Source organism: Chiloscyllium punctatum, chromosome 12 (genome assembly GCF_047496795.1).
Source record: "Chiloscyllium punctatum isolate Juve2018m chromosome 12, sChiPun1.3, whole genome shotgun sequence".
NCBI classification, from domain to species: domain Eukaryota; kingdom Metazoa; phylum Chordata; class Chondrichthyes; order Orectolobiformes; family Hemiscylliidae; genus Chiloscyllium; species Chiloscyllium punctatum.
The window spans coordinates 43,679,162-43,704,355 of record NC_092750.1 but is presented as its reverse complement, the minus strand read 5'-3'; positions in this window follow the sequence as shown (position 1 = coordinate 43,704,355).

Sequence of the window (25,194 nt, the reverse complement as noted above, 5' to 3'; positions counted from 1 at the left end):
TTCGGGTGAAAATAAGCTTAGATTCTGTACAATCCACTGAAGATATTATCAGGGCAATTGCACCATTCAATGAGATTTCATTTCCCTTCCTGAATCATCTATATTTGTCCCCCACCACTTTTGTTCTTTTATTTAATCTCCTCAAATACACTTAACCTTTTCCAAAACTAATAAGGTAGGCAACATATCCAGGATTGTACTTCTTTAGGTTGGTTGTTATATAGATTCACTTTTACTCTTAGTTGGTTTTATTTTGTGAATGTTGCCACTTTTTTTATTTCATTTCAACTTAATGTGCGATCAAAAAGTTTTAACTCATGATCCTCACACACATGACAGGAGTATTCACATTCCGATTGCATGTGAGCATGTGTAATGCCTAACATGACCTTGGATTCTGTTGTGTATTTGTCAGCTTAAAAACCTCTTGGGGAAATAGAGTGGAAAGTGTGGGAGACAATTGCTGAAAGCAAACATAGTCAAAACATATACTTGGCTTCGAAGCAAGTTGATCAAGATTGTTTTCATATTTTTGGTAGTATCTGTTATTTAGAGATAATGAAGTACATAGGCAGAGCACCAAAAATACAAATCCTTTTCAAAATCTGGAAATATTGACAAGGTGAGCTCACTCTGGTTTCTTTCATTCTTTTGAGTGGTGACTATGTAATAACCATAAAATGCCTCAGGTTTTGGGACTGTCTGGGTTCCCAAAGGAATGCTGCTTGAGTCAATGGACCTTTCTGTAAGAATTCTTTATTTACAGCTTGATCCATACACAGATTGGGCTGAACCTTGTGTTTTATTTTGGTTAAGTGTCAAGTTTTGTTGAGGATTTCTCTCCATGAGATCACTCGCCATCTCTCTCAGCAAACTCTATTCATTAGCTGTCTATATATGATCTACTCCACCCCAATGGTACCCTTTTTCCTGATTCTACCTTCATTCTACCATATACGTTCCCGGCACAATTCACCAACCATACCATTTTTAAAATGTTTCCATGTATGTGGACAAGGGTTGACAATCTGGCATTGTCCCTCACCAGCAACCCACCAAGCCATGCCATTGGGAGCACATAGCCCACCTGGCTAACTCTCCCTTGCACATGCAACCCTATTCTCTCACACTAGTTGCAAGTTTGACCATCAGGCTTCACAGTTTATCTGTCCTAAGCTATGTCCTGTCTAAACATCCCCTAGACGTAATCGATCCCCAGTGCCCACTGTAGACCTGCATCTTGCCATTGCTCAGTAGGGGAACTTCACATACAGGCAAACGATTGGAAATGTCCAAAGATGAGTTTTTATTTACAGTCAGTAAAGTGAGCACAAACAAAATGATGAAGGCTGCAGTTTGCCCCCGCAATGCAAACCAAATGCAGGCATGATGACCAATTCTTGTTTAACATTCCGTAATTGTCTGTTGCACCCTGCCATAGCTAGCTTAGGGAAAGCTATATCCAGATGCTGGGAAGATAGAAAAGTAGCTGTTTGCCATTCAGAATGGGAATGATTAAAGAAATATAATATTAAATTAGCAATTCTCCACAAGGAAAGATAACTTGTGTCAGAACACTTGCCAGAAGATATTATTTAAGACTAAGTTGCAAAATATGAAAAAGCCATCTCCTCTGGTTCTCATAAAAGACGTATTTAAATGTTAAAAGATACTCCATGTTCATTGGACTCTGCAAATGATGTTTGCATATGACGGACAACTGTTCCTTGATGCACTCACAGAGTTCACTTGCCAAACAAGCAGCACCCTAATTTTCATGTAGTATAAGTCGTTGTTGCCCGTTCATATTTTGTATTTGTGCATTTATCCTGCTGAGCGTGAGATGAAAAACTTCTGCAGCATGCCGCAGTCTTTCCATTTTGGAGCAACAGCTGTGTTTTAAGGCCATCACATCTGCTATGTCCTGTGTCACCAGCTTCTCATTGTAACCTCACATTCATTGGCCTCTGTTTAACTCTGCCACTGTAGTCATGTCACATCAGTTGCTGATCTTCCCATCACATGCATGAAGTACACTAAAGGGCTCTCGCCCTCTTTTTACTTTTAATGCTATAACATTTCCTGTGGTACTCTCGGGAGTGTTCACCATTTGGATAGCTGAGTATGCTGTGATAAACAATGTGTGATTAAGATATTAATGTAGTTTTTACAGCTTGGATTGTGCCATATGGGTGTTAGCTGCTTCTATGAAAGGGATATTTAAAATACCAAAGTACTTCACCTAATCCAGTATGTGTTAGGGAGCACATGATTACAAACATCCTGGAGTAGGCATGGAAGAGTGTTTGTTTCTACTGTAGAGTTTATAACTTGAAGTAAGCACTGAAAATCATTTGCTTGCTTTTGATTTAGAATAATCCAGGATTGATTTAAGCTTAGAAAAATAGAGACTGAAGTTTTTTAGGGGATTTGGAAGAGGTCTGACTGGTTCAGAAGCAAATACATTTTCTCTGCTAGAAGGGAATATAGGGCAATTCAGGGAAATGTACGTAAAACACTGCAGATGCTGGAAATCTGAAATAAAAACAAGAAGTGCTGGAGAAGTCCAGCAAGTCTGGCAACACCCGTGGAAAGAGAAATTGAGTTAACTTTTTGAGCCTGATACATATCTTCTTCACAGAGGAATCATAGCAGTTTTGAAATATTAGCTCTGTTTCTCTCTCTTCACAAATGCTGCAAGATCTGCTGAGTTTCTGCAGCATTTTTGCTTTTATTTCAGGGAAAACTCAGTCACCTTGGTGAAAAGGTTTACTTTGTGAAATTTCCCGACCAGGAATCTTTGATCGGAAGTCAGTAAATTATTAAAAGACTGGGGAAGATTAAACTTCCCGATTCCTGAGTACTCATGTAAGAAGATTTCACAGTTTACAAGATAGAACTGGGACAAGCAGCTAAGTTAAACCCAAAGATTTGGTGTGGAAGAATAATTTCTCTGGAGTTGAGTAACTATAAAATGATGTTGTTGGAGAATAGATGAGACTTTGTTTTGCCGTGTGTTTTAAGATCTTTCAAACTGTATGTTTAGATTAGTTTTATTTTTCTATTTATGTAATAAACTTGTTTTATTGTTAAAGAAAATCTACAGCCTCGTATGCCTATTTTTTAGTAAATGCCCATCACATTAAATAAAGAAATTATGATCTATCAAGCCAGATGATTAGCCTATGATCAGATCTGGCCTATGGACTGGGAACTTAACAATGATTATCAAGTGCTTGTACACACATTTCCATCACACACAATCCTTTTATTTCTCCCATGTGATAAAAAAACTTACCCCTTACAAGAGCGAAAAGGTAAACACTGGCAAAGGACTGCTGGAATTTTAAATTCTTACCTGCTTTACAGATGGCACAGCCTGGCTGGCAGCTGAGGACCAACACCGGTCTTGTGTTATTCGAGGGATGAGCAGGGCAGAAGCCAGAAAGGAACATTGAGGTCTGCTATTCCCAGATATGTAACCATTCTCACTTGTTCATCAACACAAGAGTTTTTGCTTTTTCACTATCTTGTTCTTCCTCTTCTCTTCCACAGGTACAAACAACCCACAAATCACAGCTAAGCTAAAGCAGGCACAGCATCTGCTCAACAGCATCATCGTCTGTGGGGATGATGGCTTTGAACCCTTAAGGAATGCACTGACACACAAGTACCACCTGGGTGGGTAATTTAACCAGTTTCAACTCAGACACTGTTTGGTGACCACTCACTAAGCACATGTCTACAGTGAGTGAAGAAAGATAACTCAGGGATGTCTAACACTCAGGTGACTGTTGTATGCGAAGCAGCAGACATGTCTCTGTAGTTAGCCAGAACTGACAGCACGAGGGGATGGGAGCTTTGTTTAAAGTCACATTGCTGTAAGAACAAAACAGCAAGTTCTTATTTCGAGGTGGATGAAGAAGTGGAGAACACCTGGCACACGCCTACTTTTTGCTGTCAGATTTCTTTATTGTGTAGAAGTTAATTGGAAAGGCCAAATTAATTTAGTGTGGTTTTAGTAAGATGAAAATACAAGCCTCTTGCTACCAGCTGCTGATACACCCGATCTACTTCCTGAAGAGGTTAATTGCCAAAGTTTGTCTCCACTGTGAGAATTACATATTGTGCCTGTTGCCCAATTACGTTCACTGCCTGCCATTCTTCTCGGGGATCAGAAAATCCCACTCTATATCTCTTTTATTCAGCAATACACAAGTTCAGTCCTACCCAGTGACAGGTCATCATAATTGTCATGGCAATGACAATCAGTCTGTCTCCATTATAAAGGGAACACTTTCAAGTCTATACCTGCATGTTGAAAACTCTTCAGAGAGATTTTGTCATGTCAAATTTAGAATTCAACTGCTCTAATTTACTTTCCAGTCTCACTGTTTCTTTTCCTCCCTCTGTCCTTGAAATTCACTGGGTAAAGTGATGCACTATTTGTCCTATCATTCAGTGAGCTGCCAAATATCCTTTCACCCTCATTTGACCATTATTCATTTTCTGCTGCAGTGAGTTAGCATGCAAAAGAAAGGCTTTGTGCTGAATGATGCAGGTAAAATGTAAAACTGGTGGATGCACAGTGAGTTACCACTGTTCCATTTCCCTTAATGTGTCATTGGACAAGCTTTGGAATTTAACATGTTAAGCACATGAATTGTTCAGCATAAACAAACAGACTTTGGAGTGCAGGTTCATAGTTTCTTGAAACTGGATAGATAGAATAGTGAAGAAGGCATTTGGTATGTTTGTCGTTATTGGTCAATGCATTGAGTATAGGAATTGGGAGGTCTTGTTGCGGCTGTACTGCATTGGTTAGGCTACTTTTGAAATATTGTGTGCAATTCTAGACTCTCCGCCATAAGAAGGATATAGTGAAACTTGATAGGATTCAGAAAAGATTCACAAGAATGCTGTCAGGGTTGGAGGGTTTGAGCTCTGAGGAGCGACTGAATAGACTGGGACTGTTTTTCCTGAAGCAATGGAAGTTGAAGGGTGACCTGATAGGAATTTATAAAATCATGAAGGGCATGGATAGGGTAAATAGGCAAGGTCTTTTCCCTGAGTTGGTGGAGTCCAAAACTAGAGGGCATAGACTTCAGGCGAGAGGGGAAAGATTGAAAAGGGACCTAAGGGGCAACTTTTTCACACAGAGGATGGTGCGTGTATGGAATGAGCAGCCAGAGGAAGGGGTGGAGGCTGGTACAATCACAACATTTAAAAGGCAACTGGATGGGTACATGAATAGGAAGGGGTTAGAGGGATATGAGCCACATACTGGCATATAGGACTAGATTAATTTAGGATATCTGGTCAGATTGATGCATTGGACCAAAGGGTCTGTTTCTGTGCTGTACACCTCTATGACTTTAAGTACACTGAATGCAAGTATACTATCAGCTGCTTTATAAAAAGCAAAAACCACTGTGGGAACTGGGAAACAGTTTTGTGGTCTTCCCAGCAATGCACACATCCCATGCTTGAAGAGATAAAAAGTCAATCAATAAACAATGACTGAGCATTAGATATAAATAAACATGATTATTTGAAACACAACATTTCTCAATCATTCAAGGAGTGTGAAAGCAAAGCATCATTATAGTTAAAGCTGTAGACGTGCCAACAGAAAATTTCAATGATTTTTACATTGTTACAAGCACATGATTGTTATCGAAAATGCTGAATTATCTTTTAGTGACATCCAAGTGATTTTAATAGCAGCTTGATGAAAGGGAGCGAATATATTACATAACATTCCTTCCTTGACTCATGCTGAATTACTTTCAACATTGATTCCTCTCTTAAGGAAAGAATTGAGCCATGGTTTCAAGATATGATGATTGTATACTGTTTCTAATCGAAGGTGCTTGGATGTGAATAGCAGAGAATGAAATTACGTTAAAGAAGGAAAAAAACAATTCTTTTATGGTCAGCAGATGTCCCACAGTACTTTGCAATTAATGAAGTACACTTTCAATAAAGGAAAGCCAACAGCTGTTTTGTGCAAAGCAACCTCTCACAGATAGCAATGTACAAATGATGAAATGGTTTGTTTTCTGGGGTGTTGGTCAGGGTACCAGAGAAAAATCCCTTGTTCTTTGTCAGATTTTTTATGTCCCTTTGGAAGGAACAAGTGGAGATTCGGTTCGATGTAAGATTTGAAGGATGGAACTTCCAACACCGCAGCACTCCCTCAGTCCTGCAGTTTGTCTTGACTTTGAGCCATAGTCTTGTTTCATAGAATCCCTGCAGTGTGGAAACAGGCCCTTCAGCCCAACAAGTCCACCCCAGCCTTTCGAACAGTAACCCACTCGGAGCCATTCCATTCCCCATTGCTCTACATTTACCGCTGACTAATGCACCTAACCTACACATCTCTGAACATTATGGGCAGTTTTAGCCTGGCCAATTTATCTAACTTGCACATCTTTGGATTGTGGGAGGAAACTGGAGTACCTGGAGGAGTTGTTGAGAATTTTTGCATTTGTTCATGGGAATCAATGTTTCATTAATGTTCACCATAACTTATCTACAATGTACTTTATGTCCCTATTTAGAAAGCCCAGGAAATTGTATTTTTTAAAATCTTCAATGATTTGTGCACATATATACCTGGGGTCTCTCTCTGTTCCTGCATCCCTTTTTACAACTGTGCACTGGTTGATGATCTATAAGTATATCCAGTAATGGTATCTCAATTATTTCTTTCTTCTAACTAAATTGATTCTGTCCTTGGCTGCTCCAGGACATCCTCCCTCTCTGGGACTGTGATACACTCCTTACTTATTACAATCATCCCTAATAATTTTTTTCCCTTCCCTGCTCTTCCTGTGCACATAGTATTCAGGATTAGAACTAATTCTGCCCTTTTTGAACCAGGTCCTCCTTAGGATCATCACTATTACATTCTCCACGTGGCTATTTGCACCTGGCATTCACTAACTTTACTTACCATGTGTATATATATATATTATATATATATATATATATATGCACTAAGCCTAAGTTTCGACATTATCGCATGACTTCCAGGCTGGCCCCATCTAATACTTTATTATTTCTTACTTCAGTCTCCCACTTATCCCAATCTTTTCTCCCAATTATGCAACTTCTTATCCTTTTTAGTACTATTGCTTGGTTCCAATCTCTCTGAGAGCTTAATTGTCTCCCCCTAGCTGCTGTAGCAAACTGCCCTGCTTTTGACACAAGCCAAGTGCAAGTTTCAACTCCTCCAAATCTGATGGCAATGTCTCAGCAATCTCAACCTCACCTTTTCTGCAGCCACGAATGCATTTGCTTTATCATCGTGGATCTATATTCAGTACCACATGCATCATACTCCCATCAAACTGGTGGTGGACCAGTCCTTCCGAGCCCCAGGGCTTGTCTGCTCTTCTTGCTTTTATTTTTGTTTCTTATCTTTTATTTCTCTCTCCTATGTTTTTTTAAATCTTGTTTTACTTAGCACTTGAGAAAAGCTTGATCACAGTGATGACATCAATGGTGGTAAGTAGACCCATTATGGATATGAGGTGGTCGGTAAGTGGGCAGACTCGTGGCATCGACATTGGAGAGAGTTTGGGTTCCCGACTGTGCACTTCAGGCTGATGGTTTTTCTATCCATCGTATGGACCATACAATATCCTCGGGTAAGACATAGGGTGGAGGGGTTTGCTTTTTAATCAACAACTTGTGGCGCGCGGACATAGAACATAGAGTATAGAACATAGAACATAGAACAATACAGCACAGAACAGGCCCTTCGGCCCACGATGTTGTGCCGAACATTTGTTCTAGCTTAAGCACCCATCCATGTACCTACCCAATTGCCGCTTAAAGGTCGCCAATGATTCTGACTCTGCCACTCCCACGGGCAGTGCATTCCATGCCCCCAACACTCTCTGGGTAAAGAACCTACCCCTGACATCCCCCCTATACCTTTCACCCTTCACCTTAAATTTATGTCCCCTTGTAACACTCTAATGTACCCGGGGAAAACGTTTCTGACTGTCTACTCTATCTATTCCTCTGATCATCTTATAAACCTCTATCAAGTCACCCCTCATCCTTCGCCGTTCCAATGAGAAAAGGCCTAGCACTCTCAACCTATCCTTGTAAGACCTATTCTCCATTCCAGGCAACATCCTGGTAAATCTTCTCTGCACCCTCTCCAAAGTTTCCACATCTTTCCTAAAGTGAGGCGACCAGAACTGCACACAAATGTGGCCTAACCAAGGTCCTGTACAGTTGCAACATCACTTCACGACTCTTGAATTCAATCCCTCTGCTAAGGACATTGCAACCCTGGGCAGCCTTTGTTCCCCAGGAAGCTCTGGATGTGCTGTACTCCACCACAAACACCCCAGAGACAGAACACCCCAAGACCTTGTTTTTTGTAACTGGCAACTGCAATCAAGCCAATCTAAAGAAGGTGTTGCCGAAGTACCACCAGAACATTACCTGCTCCACTAGGGGCCCAAACATTTTAGACCACTGCTACACCACTGTGAAAAATGCCTACTGCTCCATTCCCCCGCCCACATTTCGGGAACTTTGACCACAATGCCATGTTTCTTCTCCCGGCTTACAGGCAAAAGCTCAAGCAGGAGACCCCCTTGCGGATACAGGTCCAGTGTTGGTCAGAGGAGGCAGAGGATCAACTCCAGTGCTGTCTGGAATCGGCTGATTGGGCCATAGTCAAACAGTCCGCAGGTACCTTGGACAAGTATGCCACCACTGTCACAAGTATGGGGAGGACTGCATACTGAGGAAGTCAATCCGGGTGTTCCCCAACAGGAAACCCTGGATGAACCAGGACATACAGAACCTGCTAAAAACTAGGTGTGAGGCCTTCAGATCAGGAGACCCACTCAAATATAAGGAATCCAAATATGATCTTTGCAGAGCCATTAAGACAAGGGCCACTACTGATCCAAACTATTGACCCAGACACATACCCGGCGACTATGGCAAGGACTGAATGACATCACAGATTCCAAAAAGAGACAGTACAAGATAGCAGATGATGACACATCCTTCCCAGATCATCTCAACACCTTCTATGCTCGCTTTGAGCAGAATTTCAGCAGAAAGGTAACACCTATTCTGACAAGTCCTGACGAACCTATGCCAACAGTCACTGCGTCAGAAGTCAGATCAGTTTTCCTTCATGTAAATCCAAACAAAGTGATGGGACCAGATGAAATACCAGGCCGTGCACTCAGATCAACTGGCAGAGGTCTTCTCGGACATCTTTAACCTCTCCCTGCAGTAAGCCACTGTCCCTTCTTGGTTCAAGAGGGACAACATCATCCCTTTGCCTAAGAAGGCTCATGCAGCATGTCTCAATGACTACTGCCCAGTGGCTCTAACTTTGGTGGTCATGAGGTGCTTTGAGAGGCTGGTCAAGGCATTAATCAACTTCAGCCTCCCCACTACTCTTGACTCACTCCAATTTGCCTATCGGACCAACAGATCCAAGTCAGATGCCATATCGCATGCCCTAGAACATTTTGACACCAAGAACAGCTCTATAAGAACCCCACTCATTGACTACAATTCAGCTTTCAACACTATTATACCCTTGAGACTGTTTACTAAACTTAAAGATCTCAGACTAAGGCCCACTCTCTGCAACTGGATCCTCAGTTTCCTGACCCACAGGCCACAATCAGTGAAGATTGAGGACAATATTTTATCCTCACTAACACTCAACACTGGAGTCCCCCAGGGGTGTGTACTCAGCCCCCTACTGCACTCACTGCATACCCGTGCATCGCCAAACACAAGACTAATGCCATTTACAAGTTCGCTGATGACACCACCATAGTTGGTTGCATCTCAGATAGTGACGAAACAGACTACAGACGGGTGGTGGAAGACTTGGAAAAATGGTGCAATGAGAACAACCTAGCCCTCAACTCATTGTTGACTTTCAGGGGATGTTACTCATGTCTCCCTACAGCATAGAGGTAGAACAAGTGGAGAGTGTCAAGCTCCTGGGAGTGGTCATCAACAACAAGCTTTCTTGGATTCTTCATGTGGACGCACTGGTTACAAAGGCCCAACGACCTCTCTTCTTCCTTAGGCAGCTGAGGAAAGCTGGCATGACAGCGAATACCCTTGCCAACTTTTGTAGGTGCAGCATCGAGAGCATTCTGTTCGGGTGCATCACTACCTAGTATGGCAATTGTGCCATTCAAGATTGGAGATGGTTACAGAGAGTGGTGAACTCGGCCTGGACAATCACAACGGCCAACCTCCCAGCTACCAGGCCTGCTGTCAAGGAAAGACCGCCAGCATTCTTAAAGATCCATCCCACCCTGGCAATGTTTTTCTACAACCTCTTCCATCGGGGAGAAGGTACAGAATCCTGAATGCACACACCAGCCAGTTTCAAAACAGTTTCCACCCTACTGTTGTTAAAATACAGAATTGATTCACAAACTCTTAGCGTTTGCCTGCACTTATGTTTTGGTTTTTGTTGCTGTTTATCTATTATTTACTTGTCTATGCTATTTAACTATGTGATCTGCCTGTATTGCTCACAAGACAAAGCTTTTCACTGTGCCTCGGTACACATGACAGTAAATTCAATTTAATTCAATTCTGCATCGATGAGGCAGTCCTGGCACTGACTCATGCCTGCTGCAAGTTTGGATTCCCTGCAACATCTGAGGCATGGAGGCAGTGGTGAGTTTGGGTCCAGTAAAAGACCTTGTGGCATCAGCAATTGGTGAGGTCCAGCAAAGATTAATAGTGGTGAGGGTGTCAGTGGAGATGAGATGGTGCCAAAGACTGGTAATTTCATTCTTGGTGAAGGGGACTCATGCCTGGCTACCATGCCCATGACCCATGGTGGAGCACTTAACACTAAGGACTTTAACGTTCTTTTATATTTCTATGTTTTGGTTCATTTTTCTGTGTTTTAAGATGGCGCCAGAGTGTTGCGACATGAGTCAACACTTTTCACTGTAACAAAATACTTGTGACAATAAATAAATCAAATCAAATCATCATAAGTGATGTGGAGATTATCACCTTTGAGATCTAGCTTGCCTGTTTCTTTCCAAGCTCATTAAAATCTGACATTGTGTCACTTGCTACCTATGTCATGGGTGTTAATGTGGATCATGACATTAGGCTATTCATCCTGCCCTTTCAGAAAGCTTTGCAACTACTCAACATGACCCTGGCAACAGTATGCTAATAAATCTTGCTGGATTCTTATCAATGTCCACAAGAAGTATAGAATCATTATTGTTGTTATCACTTTGTTCTCCCAATCTCCCACTTGCCAATACCCCTTGGCCCATTCTTCCAATTGAGCTAGCTGTGGTGCCAAAGATTTGGTTTTTGCTGCATTCCCCAGATGAACTATTCCTTTCCATCATATTCAACTGGCTGCAGAGTAAGAGAAATTCAGTGTACCCCTGCACTATCTGGTCATACTTATCTGTCTGACTGTGACATATTTCCTTTCTTCCTCTAAATGGCGGGATGGTCACATCCAGGATCATGCTGTTTATGCAGTGTTCAGCCTGGTGGTTTCATTGCAGGAATGAGAGCTGCTACTTAAGGTCCAAAACCTGGAGACTGACAATTCCTGCACACGTGACTGTTCAGTACATGAAGAAACCTGGAGTTCCCACATGAGAAAACATGCGTACTCCATGGGACTACATTATTCTGCTGTTTGACTAAATGTAAGACTAATTAAACTTAACAGAAATAAACTGGAAACTTATTTAAAAATTAGTTTATCTTCATACATTTCCATGATCTTACATTGAAATTGAAATAATTTTTTTATTTTTCAACTGAGCAGAAACTTACTTTATAGCTTTTATGTTTAAATACAATTTCTAATGTTGGATAAGGAAGATAAATGTGCAGAATCTTTGATTACATGATCTGCAATCATTCATTGGCAGGTTAATCCACATTGGAAAAACAATGCAGATTTGAAAAATGAGATCTGCCAGTCTCAGACTGTGAACAGATTTCTTGAGTGCTTGCCCTTAACATACATTAGATGTGATCAAATAAAATAGTTCTGCTCATATCTGCTTCAGATCAATGTTCAATGTTTGCTGTGTGTGTGAGTGGAAGATATAAAAAGATGTGTCATTTTGGTAATACTTGCAATAAAATAGATTTATCACAACATTTTATTTCCTAATCATATTTACTCTGAGGTCCTTGCCTGCAACAAATCATTCAAGCAGTTTGGAATAACTCTCTTATTTGGATGTTGTTCAAACAGGGAAGACTGTGAGATTGAAGTAATGGTAAATAATTAAAATAAGATTTTCCAAAAGTAAAAATGGAAAATTTTGTACAGACAATCTTTAGATGATTTCTTTGCTATTTGCTCTGTGTACCAAGTTGGTATAATTCTGTGGTATAAGTGACATGTCACCAATTTGGATTAAAATCCTGGAATTCCCTCCCTAAAGCATTGTGGGTCTACCTACAGCAAATGGACTGCAGTGATTCAAGAAGGCAGCTGACCACCACCTTCTCGGTGGCACTTTGGGATAGGTGGTAAATGTGACTTAGCCAGTCACATCCATATTTCATGAATGAATTTTGAAAAAATTGGTGTGGTAAAATGCATGCATGTGTTGCAGACAGATAGTATGATAGTCAGATAAAGATGGGAAGTGAATAATACAATTGCATTCACCAAAAAAACTTAGGAATGCAAAAGCAGATTTAGTTTTAACCATAAAATGGAAGTTTATTTTCCAAATTAATGAAGATAAAATAGAATAAACCCAAGCAAAACACAAGTTATGGCAGACAATTATAGCATTTCACACAAAGTGTTGTATGAGTGGCATGGTGGCTCAGTGGTTAGCACTGCTGCCTCACAGCACCAGGGTCCCAGGTTTGATTCCAAACTCAGGTGACTGTCTGTGTGAAGTTTGCACTTTCTCCCCGTGTCTGCGTGGGTTTCCTCCGGGTGCTCCGGTTTCCTCCCACAGTCCAAAGATGTGCAGTTTAGGTGAATTGGCCATGCTAAATTGCCCATTGTGTTAGGTGCATTAGTCAGAGGGAAAAAGGGATTTGGGTGGGTTACTCTTCGGAGGGTCGGTGTGGACTTGTTGGGCCGAAGGGCCTGTTTCCACACTGTAGGAAATCTAATCTAATGAGGGAGATGGTCATATGGTGATTGACAAGGAAACTGGCGATTAGAACATCTGTGAATGGAAGAGGCACTGGTTATAGAGAACAAGCAAAAGTATACCAAATAAAGGAGATACCAAATACCATATAAAGGGAAAAGGCTATAATCACTAAGGACTGCTCCTCTTTAATATTCGCACATAGTCATTTGCTTGAAGCATATGCAGTGTGCTTGCCATGCAAACTGATATCACATGTTGCAAGTGTGATGCTAGCATCATTCTTCATTAAAAAGCAATGAAAGCCATAGAGGCTGGCAGCCCATATTTGAGCTCTGAAGACACTGTGCATTAAGAAAGTAACGTGACCCACGTAGAGGCTGGCAAACTGTAATTTTGTTTTGAAGAAAACAAAGGGATTTATTTAGAGGCTGGCTTATTCCAAGTGAAGAGAAATTGGGGAAGTGCTAAGAAAACAAACTCGAAGTCATAATATGTATTTTGAACAGATGCAGGAAATGTATGTGTACTCCTGTAGGCAAAGTGATCTTGTGAAGAACTATGCAAGTTGTAAGTGTTGCTGAACTCCAAAATAAAGTATTGAATGTTTGAAGTGGTGTGCGACTTGGTCCAATAGCATGGTGATGTATTGAAGTGAGTCTTTCCAATGCTAACATAGCTGGATGAAAGCTCAAAGAGGATGGTGCCATGGAACATACAGTGACATTGTTATGAAGAAAAAGTTGGATGATGGTTGGAATTAGCATTCAATGAGCTGCTGATTCCAGGTTCAGTTAACTGTTAATCATTACTAACTAGTGCAGTCGCCATGGCAAAGTCTCCATCAGAGTCTACTTGGCAACCAGTCAGCACTCTCCTTTCATACAGTATAAACTTTGTTTTCCCTTTACTTTGGTATTTCTTTTGAGTTGTCCTGATGAGTGCAAGACAAAAAAGCTTTGTCAAAATGCATTGTTTTCATCAGAATATACCACGAGGCTACTTAAAAGTGAAAGAGTTAATTCAATGTTGAATTACCAAGCTCAGTTCTATTAGCAAGTTTTGAGAAGATTTGTAGCTCAGGTTGAGGGTCTCGATGTAAATTTGCTCAGTGAGCTGGAAGGTTGATTTTCAGATGTCTCGTCACCACACTAGATAACATCATCAGTGTGCCTCCAGTGAAGCACTGGTGGCATGGCCCAAGGAAACTAAACACATTAATAAAAAGCAGGCCGTACCACCAGTGCTTCACTGGAGGCTCTCTGAGATGCTACCTAGTATGGTGACGAAATGCCTGAAAACGAACCTTCTAGCTGAGCGAGCAAACTTAGATTCATTTCTATTCTTTAGATTCAAGCCTTCAGGGGTTGACTCAATTTTTTTACTTCAAAAGTCTCCAGTGAACAAAAAACAACTTTTTGTAAACAAAGCAGAAGATAATTACTTATCTGAAACAAATCAGTGAGTCATCTGCTGTGATGCCAGCACTTAATTTAGTTAGCAACTTATTGATTGTGTCATTGTTGATTGCGCACATTCATGAGGTTCGAGAGAGGGAACAAAATCTTCTCCTCCTCTTATCACTGTTAATTGTATGAATTAAAACAATAAAGTGCAATCAATAATTTGAAACAGTGAGTATTAGTAATTTGAATATTTTTAGTGTAATTGTTCATTTTGACTTCTCTTCTGAGTTGAGCCAGAACCACAAAGAGTGGAAACCATTTGTATTTAATGGGAAGGATATTTTTAAGTAATAATTTTATCCAATCATGCTTGGTACATATTATTCCATGGCAGAGGTGTGGACATCTGCCCTATTCCTGAGCTCCTGCTCACTCTCATTTGAACCTGGGCACTGTCAATGCAAACTGACCTACAAATGTTCCCCTCTTCTGGTTGGATACACTGTATCCTCTGGGAACATGGTTAGAACAGCATGGTGTCATTGCAGAAGGGCATATCTGTTTGAAACTGTGTGCTGTCACTCAGTGGTAATAAGTAGGATTAGCATCCTATCACGTTTGCATTAGTACAATAGAATCATTGCAGGAGGAAAATAAACATTAGTCAGTAAGCAGTAATAGAAGCAAGAGAAAATATATATTCAGTTGCACAACTGAGCAAGCAGATATTCCATTTTATTGGTAGCTTAAATACAAAGTACTATATTAGAACATCCAGGTTCTCAGAGAATTGTGGTAGCAATTTTACAAGACAACAAGAAATAGTGCTGCAGAAAAGGCCCAAACAATAGTATTTCACATTGGCCTTGCCTATATCATTTTCTTTAAATCTGGAACTCAGTTACAAATGACAATGTGAATGTAGAATTGGAAGTCTTTGTTATACACACTTTTCTCCTCAAGAGTGAGTTGGACAAAATGTACCTGAAGCGGATTATGATGTAAGCAGTCACTGTGCTTGCATATTTGTTATCTCCCAAACCTTTTTCTCCCTGTTTTTCTTGATGACAGATGGATCTATGTACCAGTTATATCAAGAATGCAGGGCATTGAAGATCCTAATTACATAAAACGTAATTCAATCCAGCAATATAAATGGTGCTGTGTGGTGTAGATAGGCATGCTTCGAGTAATGGAGATGTTTATACAACACAAAAGGAAAGTCATTTGGCCTGTTGGGTCCATGCCACTTCTCTACAGACCAATTCCTGATTCAGTTCTTGGTACTCAACTATTTACAATCTATATTAATGATCTGCATGCAGGGACGAAGTGTACCATAGCAAAGTTCATAGGAGATACTAAAATAAGTAGGAAATCAGGCAGTGAATAGGAGACAAAGAGCTTACAGTTGGATATTGATAGGCTAAGCAAATGGGCCAGATTGGCAGATGGAGTTTAATGTGGATAAATATGAGGTTGTTCATTTTGGCTGAAAAAATAAAAGGACAAATTATTATTGAAATGGGAAGCAGATCCAAAGTGCACCTGTGCAGAGGGATCTGGGTGTCTTTGTGTATGAATCACAGAAAGTGGTTATGCAGCTACAGCATATAATAAGAAAGGCAAATAGAATCCTGGCATTTATTGCAAATGTGCTGGATTATAAAAGTAGTGTTGGTACATTTATATAAGGCATTGGTGAGACCACATCTGGAATATTGTGGTGGCAGTTGGCAGGAGGTTCCCCAGGTTGATTCCAGGGATGAAAGGGTTGTTGTATGAGGAGCAGTTGAATAGCTTGAGTTTGTACTCACTAGAGTTCAGGATAATGACAGGGGAACTGATTGAGGATTATAAAATGCTAAAGGGGGTGATAAGGTGGATGTTGAACAGATATTCCCTCTTGTGGGACAATCTCAAACAAGAGGGCATAGAAATAGTGTGAGAGGAGATAAGTTCAAAACTGAAATGAGGAGAAATCACTTCTCTCAGAGGGTTGTGAATCTGTGGAACTCACTTCCCCAGAGTGCAAAGGAGACAGAATCAGTTAATAAATTCAAGAAAGAAACAGAAATGTTTCCAGTGAAAAGTGGGATAAAAGATTATAGGGAGCAGGCAGGAAAGTGGAGTTGAGGCCAGGATAAGGTAAGCATGTTAAATGGCAGAGCAGGCTCAAAGGGCTGAATTGGTCCTAATTTATTTATTGCTATTTCCCCATTTCACCCCTGTAGCTCCGCAAGATTAATTCTCTCAGTTAACTGTGCAATTTCCTATGGAAATCATTGATTGTATTGTGGGTGTTGAGACCAAGGTCACTACTATTACAGCATGAAAAATATCTAATCTCTGTTCCTGCATCTCTTACACAAGCCTCAAATCTTTGCCATCAACAAACGGGAAGACGCTTTCTAAAATCCATTCTATTTAAATATCAGGAATGCAGGACATAGAAGATCCTAATGCCATAAAATTACAAAGCTTTGCACACCTCTGTCAAATCTCTTCTCAGTCTCCTTTACTCCAAGAAAAATAATCCCACATTCTCCAAGCAAACAAACTCAGAAGAGGAAACCGTTTGATTAAAAGGGTTTTACCTAAGCTGTCATTTTGACTTAAATTTGATATTGCTTGAATTCATTGCTGCAGGAACAACACTGTACATGTAGGTATGTGTGTGTAGAGTGAGATAGCATGTTTTCCACTTTTGTGTGCTAGTTTGCTTTTTATTTTCAGACTGCATAAGTGATGAACAACATTGTGAAAAATAAAACCAAATGTGTCAGACTATATCTGTCAGTATGTAGCCTCTCCACCAACAAAGCTTCAGCTTGGCTTCCTCATGGCTCCAGATGGTCCCATGCAACTCTGGCTCCAGTTTCAGAGGAACAGAATGGGGGAGGTTTTGGCCTTAGACATGCAGTGTACATGATCATTGGCATGTGGACACACCCTGGCACTCACGAATCAATCTCCCAGTCAAAGGCAAATAGTTCCACAGCCTTGTGGATCCTTTGGGAGAGCTGAAGGTGAAGGGAGTAAAAATTACGGTGCAGACTGCAAAGATGGATTGATGTTGAAACATAAATCATCACTTAAGCAACTCCCACAAACTCCTACAGAATGTTTCTTTCATGTCCATAAAGAGTTTGGTTTGTATATTTGCATCAGAAAAACAGATGACATATGCCAGAAGGTTGCTAGATTGCCACCTATTAATATTGACAAGTGGCACTGGAGGAGGCAAAAGTAATGTTTTTAGCAGGGCGGTTAATTGGTGAACAATGATATTTAGGTGGCTTGGGGTCTCTATATGTTTTATCAAGGTTGCATAAGAGGACGCTGCAGTTTCATTGCACAGCATTTGGACAACATGAGAAACAGCAATCACCAAAGAAGCTCAAAAAGCTTACCTGTCATAGCGGAGTTGGAAACTGACCACTCAGTGGGAGTCACTTACCAAAATGATTAACTTGCTGGCCATGGTCAAAGCTCCAAGTGCTGACACTGTACCACCTGCGTGAATCATGCATGGGGAACATGCACTCCACGACATCTACCCCAATTATTCTGTCTCTGCTGGAGAGAAGCAACAATGCCACAGGGGATGCCTGATGTAACAATTATGATTTTGTACAAGAACAAGGTATCTGCCAGGATTGCAACAACTACCAAGTGTGTCTCCTCTGACATGATGGGAAAAGTATTTGATCTTGTTGCCAATAACTGCAGCTTTACTGCAAGTACTGGCTGAACTTGACTATCTTTGAACCATTGTGGTTTCAGAAGTGGAAGATCTCCAATTAGCATGATCTTCTCACTCCAGCAGCTACAACGTGTCATGAAAAGAGGAGAGGATTATAATATTGATTTTATCAAACTCACCAAGACATTTGACCATGTGAGCAGAGGCAGTTTCTTTAAGCTGTTGGAGAAAATTGACAGGCCATTGAAATGGCTCAATATGTTCTCCTCTTTGTTAACAGTATGATGGATAAAGTCAGCTATGACAAAGTGACATTGGAAAACTTTGAAACCTGTAGTGGGGTCAGAGTTGTGTTCTGGCAACAAGATTCTTCAGTTTATTACTTTCTTTGCTGCTACCATATGTCTTTAGGTCATCCACAGAGATGTCAACGTCCATACCAGAACTGAGTGAAAGCTGAGAACCTTGTTCACTTGAGAATAAAGATAAAGGTATGACAGGTCCTTATCAGAGAGTTGCTCTGCACTAATGCTACTTCACTACCATTCCGTTCTGAGGAATTCTTGCAGCAGCAAATGGAAAGACTGTTTCACTCATGTCCATAAAGTGTTTGGAACATTAGCATCAGAAAAACAGATGTCATAGTCCAGAATGTTACTAGACTGCTACCGATAATGCTTGATGAGTGACACTGGAAGTTGTTTTTCGCTTTATGTGTCCAGATTCCACAAAGATAAGCATTCTGTCACTTGATGTTGAAATCAAAATATACAGCCCAAGAGTTGTAGTTATTATCAAATAGATTAAGAGAGTGTGGAACAACAGCAACTTGAATGAGGATAGTAAACTGTGAGTTTACAAAGCCTTTATCCTCAGTTGGAGAAAGTGAGGACAGCAGATGCTGGATATCAGAGCTGAAAATGTGTTGCTGGAAAAGCGCAGTAGGTCAGGCAGCATCCAAGGAACAGGAGAATCGACGGTTCGGGCGTGAGCCCTTCTTCAGGAATGAGGAAAGTGTGTCCAGCAGGCTAAGATAAAAGGTAGGTGTTGGTAAAGTTGAGGTTGGGGTGGAAGGACACCTTCCACCCCGACCTCAAATTTACCTGGACCGTCTCAGACTCCTCCCTCCCCTTCCTAGACCTCTCCATTTCTATCTCAGGCGACCGAATCAACACGGACATTTACTATAAACCGATCGACTCCCACAGCTACTTCATCAGGTCCACACCCCCCACTAACCCAACCTCCACTCCCGGCACCTTCCCCTGCAACCGCAAGAAATGCAAAACTTGCGCCCACACCTCTCCCCTTACTTCCCTCCAGGGCCCCAAGGGATCCTTCCATATCCGCCACAAATTCACCTGCACCTCCACATTCATCATTTACTCCATCCGCTGCACCCAATGTGGCCTCCTCTATATTGGGGAGACAGGCCGCCTACTTGCAGCACATTTCAGAGAACACCTCTGGGACACCCGGATCAACCAACCCAACCACCCCGTGGCTCAACACTTCAACTGCCCCTCCCACTCCACTAAGGACATGCAGGTCCTTGGATTCCTCCATCGCCAGACCATAGCAACATGACGGCTGGAGGAAGAGTGCCTCATCTTCCGCCTAGGACCCCTCCAACCACAAGGGATGAACTCAGATTTCTCCAGTTTCCTCATTTCCCCTCCCCCCACCTTGTCTCAGTCCCAACCCTCGAACTCAGCACCACCTTCCTAACCTGCAATCTTCTTCCTGACCTCTCCGCGCCCACCCCCACTCCGGCCTATCACCCTCACCTTAACCTCCTTCTACCTATTGCATTTCCAACGCCCCTCCCCCAAGTCCCTCCTCCCTACCTTTTACCTTAGCCTGCTGGACACACTTTCCTTATTCCTGAAGAAGGGCTCATGCCTGAAACATTGATTCTCCTGCTCCTTGGATGCTGCCTGACCTACTGCGCTTTTCCAGCAACACATTTTCAGCTCTTTATCCTCAGTTCACTTGTGTACAGTGGTGAGGCCCATTCAACATATATGAACAGGAGAAGATTCTGAACACTTCCAATCTTTGGCATCTCAGTTGAGTCATTGGCATCTGTTGGCAGGTCAATGCCTCCAACTTCGAAGCTCTGACATGTACTAATTCCTTCGACACACTGTACGGTTAAGCCAATGACATCTATGCTGACTGAACCGTACAAGTGTACATCCAAAGACTTTTTTTACAGTGAATGGGTTACCCACTCATGGGAGTCTATACCTCCACTACAAAGACACTTGTAATTGATGTCTGAAAATGGTGGATATTGAAAACCAGAAGATATTTACTGACTGCTGTAATATCTAGAGCAAGACTATTCAGAAGGATGTTCGATAAGGCAAACAGAAATGAAATCCTCAGCAACCCAATGGATTGTAGAGAGAAGCCAGTGAATATTGCATCCTCTTAACCCACTGAAACAAAAATGGAAATTGTTAGAAACACTCAACAAACCTGGCAACATCTGTGGAGAGAAATCAACGTTAACGTTTTGGTCCAGTGACTCTTTCTCAGAACAGTCACTGAAACCAAGGCATGAACTCAGCTTTCTATTCACGGATGTTGTCAGACCTGCTGAGATTTTCCATAAATTTCCAATTTTGCATCTGATTACCAGCATCTGCAGTTCTTTGGTGTGTTTTTGTTTAGTGTTTTCTCTCAGCCCACTGACCTCCTCTGCAGCTATTACATTCTTCTCTTAATGAAATTGTGCCAATCACACAAGAAGAATTAATGAAGTGATAGTGTGTGTGTTTTTAATTGAAGGCAAGTCTATATACATCCTGCACCTCTGCCCTTGAACCCCACTCCACCAACTGCAACAAGAACAGAACACCCCAGTCCTCACCTTCCACCCCATCAATCTTCAGATACAATGCGTCATCCTGCACCATTTCTGCCACCTACAGCTAGTCCGCACCACCAACCCTCCCCAACTCTTTCAGTATTCTACAGAGACCATTCCTTCCATGACTCCCTTGTTAGGTCCACACCCCGCACCAAATCATCCTCCACTTCCAGCACCTTTCCTTGCCACTGCAAGAGGTGTAAAACCTGTGCCCACACCTTCCCCTCACTTCCATCAAGGTCCCAAATGATCCTTTCACATCCAGCAGAGATTTTCCTGCACCTCTGAATACCTCATCTACTGTGTCAGTTGATCTCGATGTGATCTCCTCTACATTGGGGAGACAGGACACCAACTTGTGGAACATTTCAGAGAACATATCTGGGACACATACAGTAAATAAACCACTGCCCAGTGGCCAAACACTCCAACTCCCCCTCCCACTCTGCCAAAGACGTGCAAGTCCTGGGACTCCTCCACCACAAACTCCTAGCTACTCAACGATTGGAAGAAGAATGCCTCATCTTCTGTCTTGGGATTCTCCAACTGCATTGTATCAAGGTCGGTTTCACCAGTTTCCTCATGTCCCCTCCCCCCACTTTATTCCAGATCCAACCCTCCAACTCGGCACCACCCTCTTAAACTGTCCTACCTGTCCATCTTCTATCCCACCTATCCGTTCTACTCTCCACTCTGGACTATCACCATCACCCCCACCTTCATATACCTATTGCATTCCTAGCTACCTTCCCCCCAGCCCCACAATCCTCCCATTTATCTCTCAGCCACCTTGCCCCCTGACCACCCCCCAACCCCAACCCCACAAACCTAATGAAGAGCTTATGCCTGAAATGTTCACTCTTCTGCTCCTTGGATGCTACCTGACTGGCTGTGCTTTTCCAGCTGCACTTTTTGCCTAGATATGAATAGCGTTAATTGCGAGGCTCTGTACACTACATGTGTTCTCTACTGTTTTTGAGTGATAAACAAATCATGGGGCGACTCCATCATATCCATTTTTGATAACAGTGAGGTGCTACCTCAGTGAGGTGACAGTACCCTCAGCAGTTTAAGAAACAACCTGTTAAAGATACATATACCTTAATTCAAAACAGTGAGCCAAAAGGCAAAGCCCAGCTGGCTGAGAAGAGAGCCCAGAGAGGCCAATGACTCACTCACTTTCTCAGCCCACTCTCTTTCTCTGCTTACACCCTGTCATTGCCAGATCCTGACTCCTGAGCCACGATGAATGATGCTTAATAGAGAGTGGCCAGTTCTGTGTAAACTATCAGTTTACAAGGTAGAAGTTTACAGATTAGAGTATAAAAGTTCAATTCCCTTGCCACCAAAGAGGTGTAAAACCTGCATCCATACGTCTAAGCACTGGGTGTATTTGTACATTCATTCTTCTAAAGTGGAGTTAGAATTTGTTTTTAGTTTGATAAATGGACCGAGTAAACAATATACACGTAGTCCAAATTAGTTTGAAATGTTCTGCAGTTTATTGAAATAGTGACAAATGAATGACTCAATTACTGTTAGACTCCCATTTTTAAATTCACACTTAGCTTACGGTAATGCTCACATCACAACATGAGTTTACTGGTAATTTGAATGAATCAACTTCAAATTAAGAGAAGACTGTGTACAGATCCCATGCTAACATGGTAAAGGTAATTTGTGAAGTATTCAGGTACAGAAATATTTGACTATCTGTGTTTTCAGCATCAAGGATACATAGGAGATAAGTGACTATCTGAGATGTGTTCATTAAGGCTAACTCCACGGGTAAAGCGCAGCAGGTCAGGCAGCATCAAAGGAACAGGAGAATCTACGTTTCGGGCATAAGCCCTTCTTCAGGAAACAGGAGAATCGACGTTTCGCTTATGCCCAAAATGTCGATTCTCCTGCTCCTTTGATGCTGCCTGACCTGCTGCGCTTTTCCAGCAACACATTTTTAAGCTCTGATCTCCAGCATCTGCAGTCCTCACTTTCTCCTAAATCTACAGGTACCCAATATAAAAAGACCATTTGACTTGTTGAGGGAAAGGTTTGTAAATTAGTCTGTTTGACGGTGAAGAAAGTAAATTATCTCTTCATATGTGGACTTCCATTTTAATAGAATGGTTTTATTATCCTGAACACAAACTTATATTTGGAGCATTGCTGCATTCTTACTTTCTTACAATGACACTAAATGGTTTCAACAAGAGCATGTTGGTGGCAAGAGAATATCCATCTGCAGCAGTAATAAAATAAATCATTGTACTTTAAAGCTTTCATTGAAATCATACTTGAATTTATCATAGTTAATGATAGCAGCTATTTCTCAGGATGATAGTCAGCTTTGGAATAATACTGAACTGTTCCAGTTCCCTGTTACAGAGAAATTTATGGGAGGTTTAGAAAGGCACACAGCTTGGCCTCTTCTGATAAGCAAAAATACATTTCGTCTTTTATAGTTTGTTGGAAAGTAAATCAGTCTTGTGAAGGCCATTGAAGAATAGCAATGATCATAGAGATTCTGTCAGGAATATGCTTTCATTAAATTATTTATGACATTAAATGCAATGAACTGAAATATAAAGGCTTAAAATATCAATGTACAGTAGTGCAGAGGGAATTGAGAAATGGAAGAACATTTGTTACTAATTTTGATGGTAATATTTTTTGGTAGAATAGCTTTGATGACTGTCAGTGAAATATATCAGTTTTATGAATCCCTTTCCTTCAAATTTGTAAGAAATACCCAACAAGAATTAAGAGGGTAAAAGCAAATGATAGAGACAATATGCAATCAAATAAAAATGTGAAGAACTGCAGAGCACTACAGATTTTATAATGGCCTAAATTTTTGTAATTAGCGAGAAAGTTAGGATACACACCATTGAATAAGATCACAAGGAGTTGGTGGGCTTTCTCCCATGGATTTTACTTTTACCAATGTTAACTTGATTTTGATGCCAATTGTAGGATTTCTAGTGTTCAGCAAAAAATGACAGCATCACATATGCTAAGCAGCCAATCAAATGACAGCATCACATGAGCGAAGCAGCCATATTGAAGAGTACTCAGTAAACCAGGAGGTAAAGTGCACTGATTATCGTTCAGTTTCTAAAGTTTAAATTTTACTCAGAGGAAAAGAAATATTGGGAGATATTAGATGAAACTAGAAGCTGAAATGCCATGAGCAACCTTTATAGGGTCAGAGAGTCATAGAGAAGTATAGCACGGAAACAAACCCTTCAGTCCAACTAGTCCATGCCGACGAGATATCCTAAATTGACCTAAGTCCCATTTGTCAGTATTTGGCCCATATCAATCTAAACCCTTCCTACTCATATACTGTATCCATCCAGATCCCTTTTAAAAGTTGTAATTGTACCAGCCTCCACCATTTCCTCTGGCAGCTCATTCCATATATGTACCCCTCCTGTTTGAAAATGTTGCTCCTTAGGTCCCTTTTATATCTTGCCCCTTTTAACCTAAACCTATGCCCTCTAGTTTTGGACTCCACCATCCCAGAGAAAAGACCTTGTCTATTTACCCAATCCATGCCCCTGGTAATTTTATAAATCACTGTAAGGCCACCCTCAGCATCCGACACTCCAGGGAAAATAGCCACAGCTTATTCAGCCTCTCCCTCTTGCTTAAACACTCCAACCCTGGCAACATCCTTATAAATCTTTTCTGAATCGTTTCAAGTTTTACCACATCTTTCCTATAGCAGGGAGACCAGAATTGCATGCAGTATTCCAAAAGTGGCTTAATGAATGTCCTGTACATCTGCAATATGACTTCCCAACTCCTATACTCAAAGCACTGACCAATAAAGTGGTCTCCAGCTTCCATACTAAAACATATTAAAACAGCCATCCCCTATGGATAAGCCCTGTTCAGATGAGGATAAATGCGACAGACACCTGAAGGTGCTGAAGAACGCCCTCATAAGAATAGGGTATGATGCTCAACTCATCGATCGCCAGTTCTGATGTGCCACAGCGAGAAACCGTAATAACCTCCTCAGGGAGACAGACATGGGTTGCAACCGACAGGATACCCTTCATT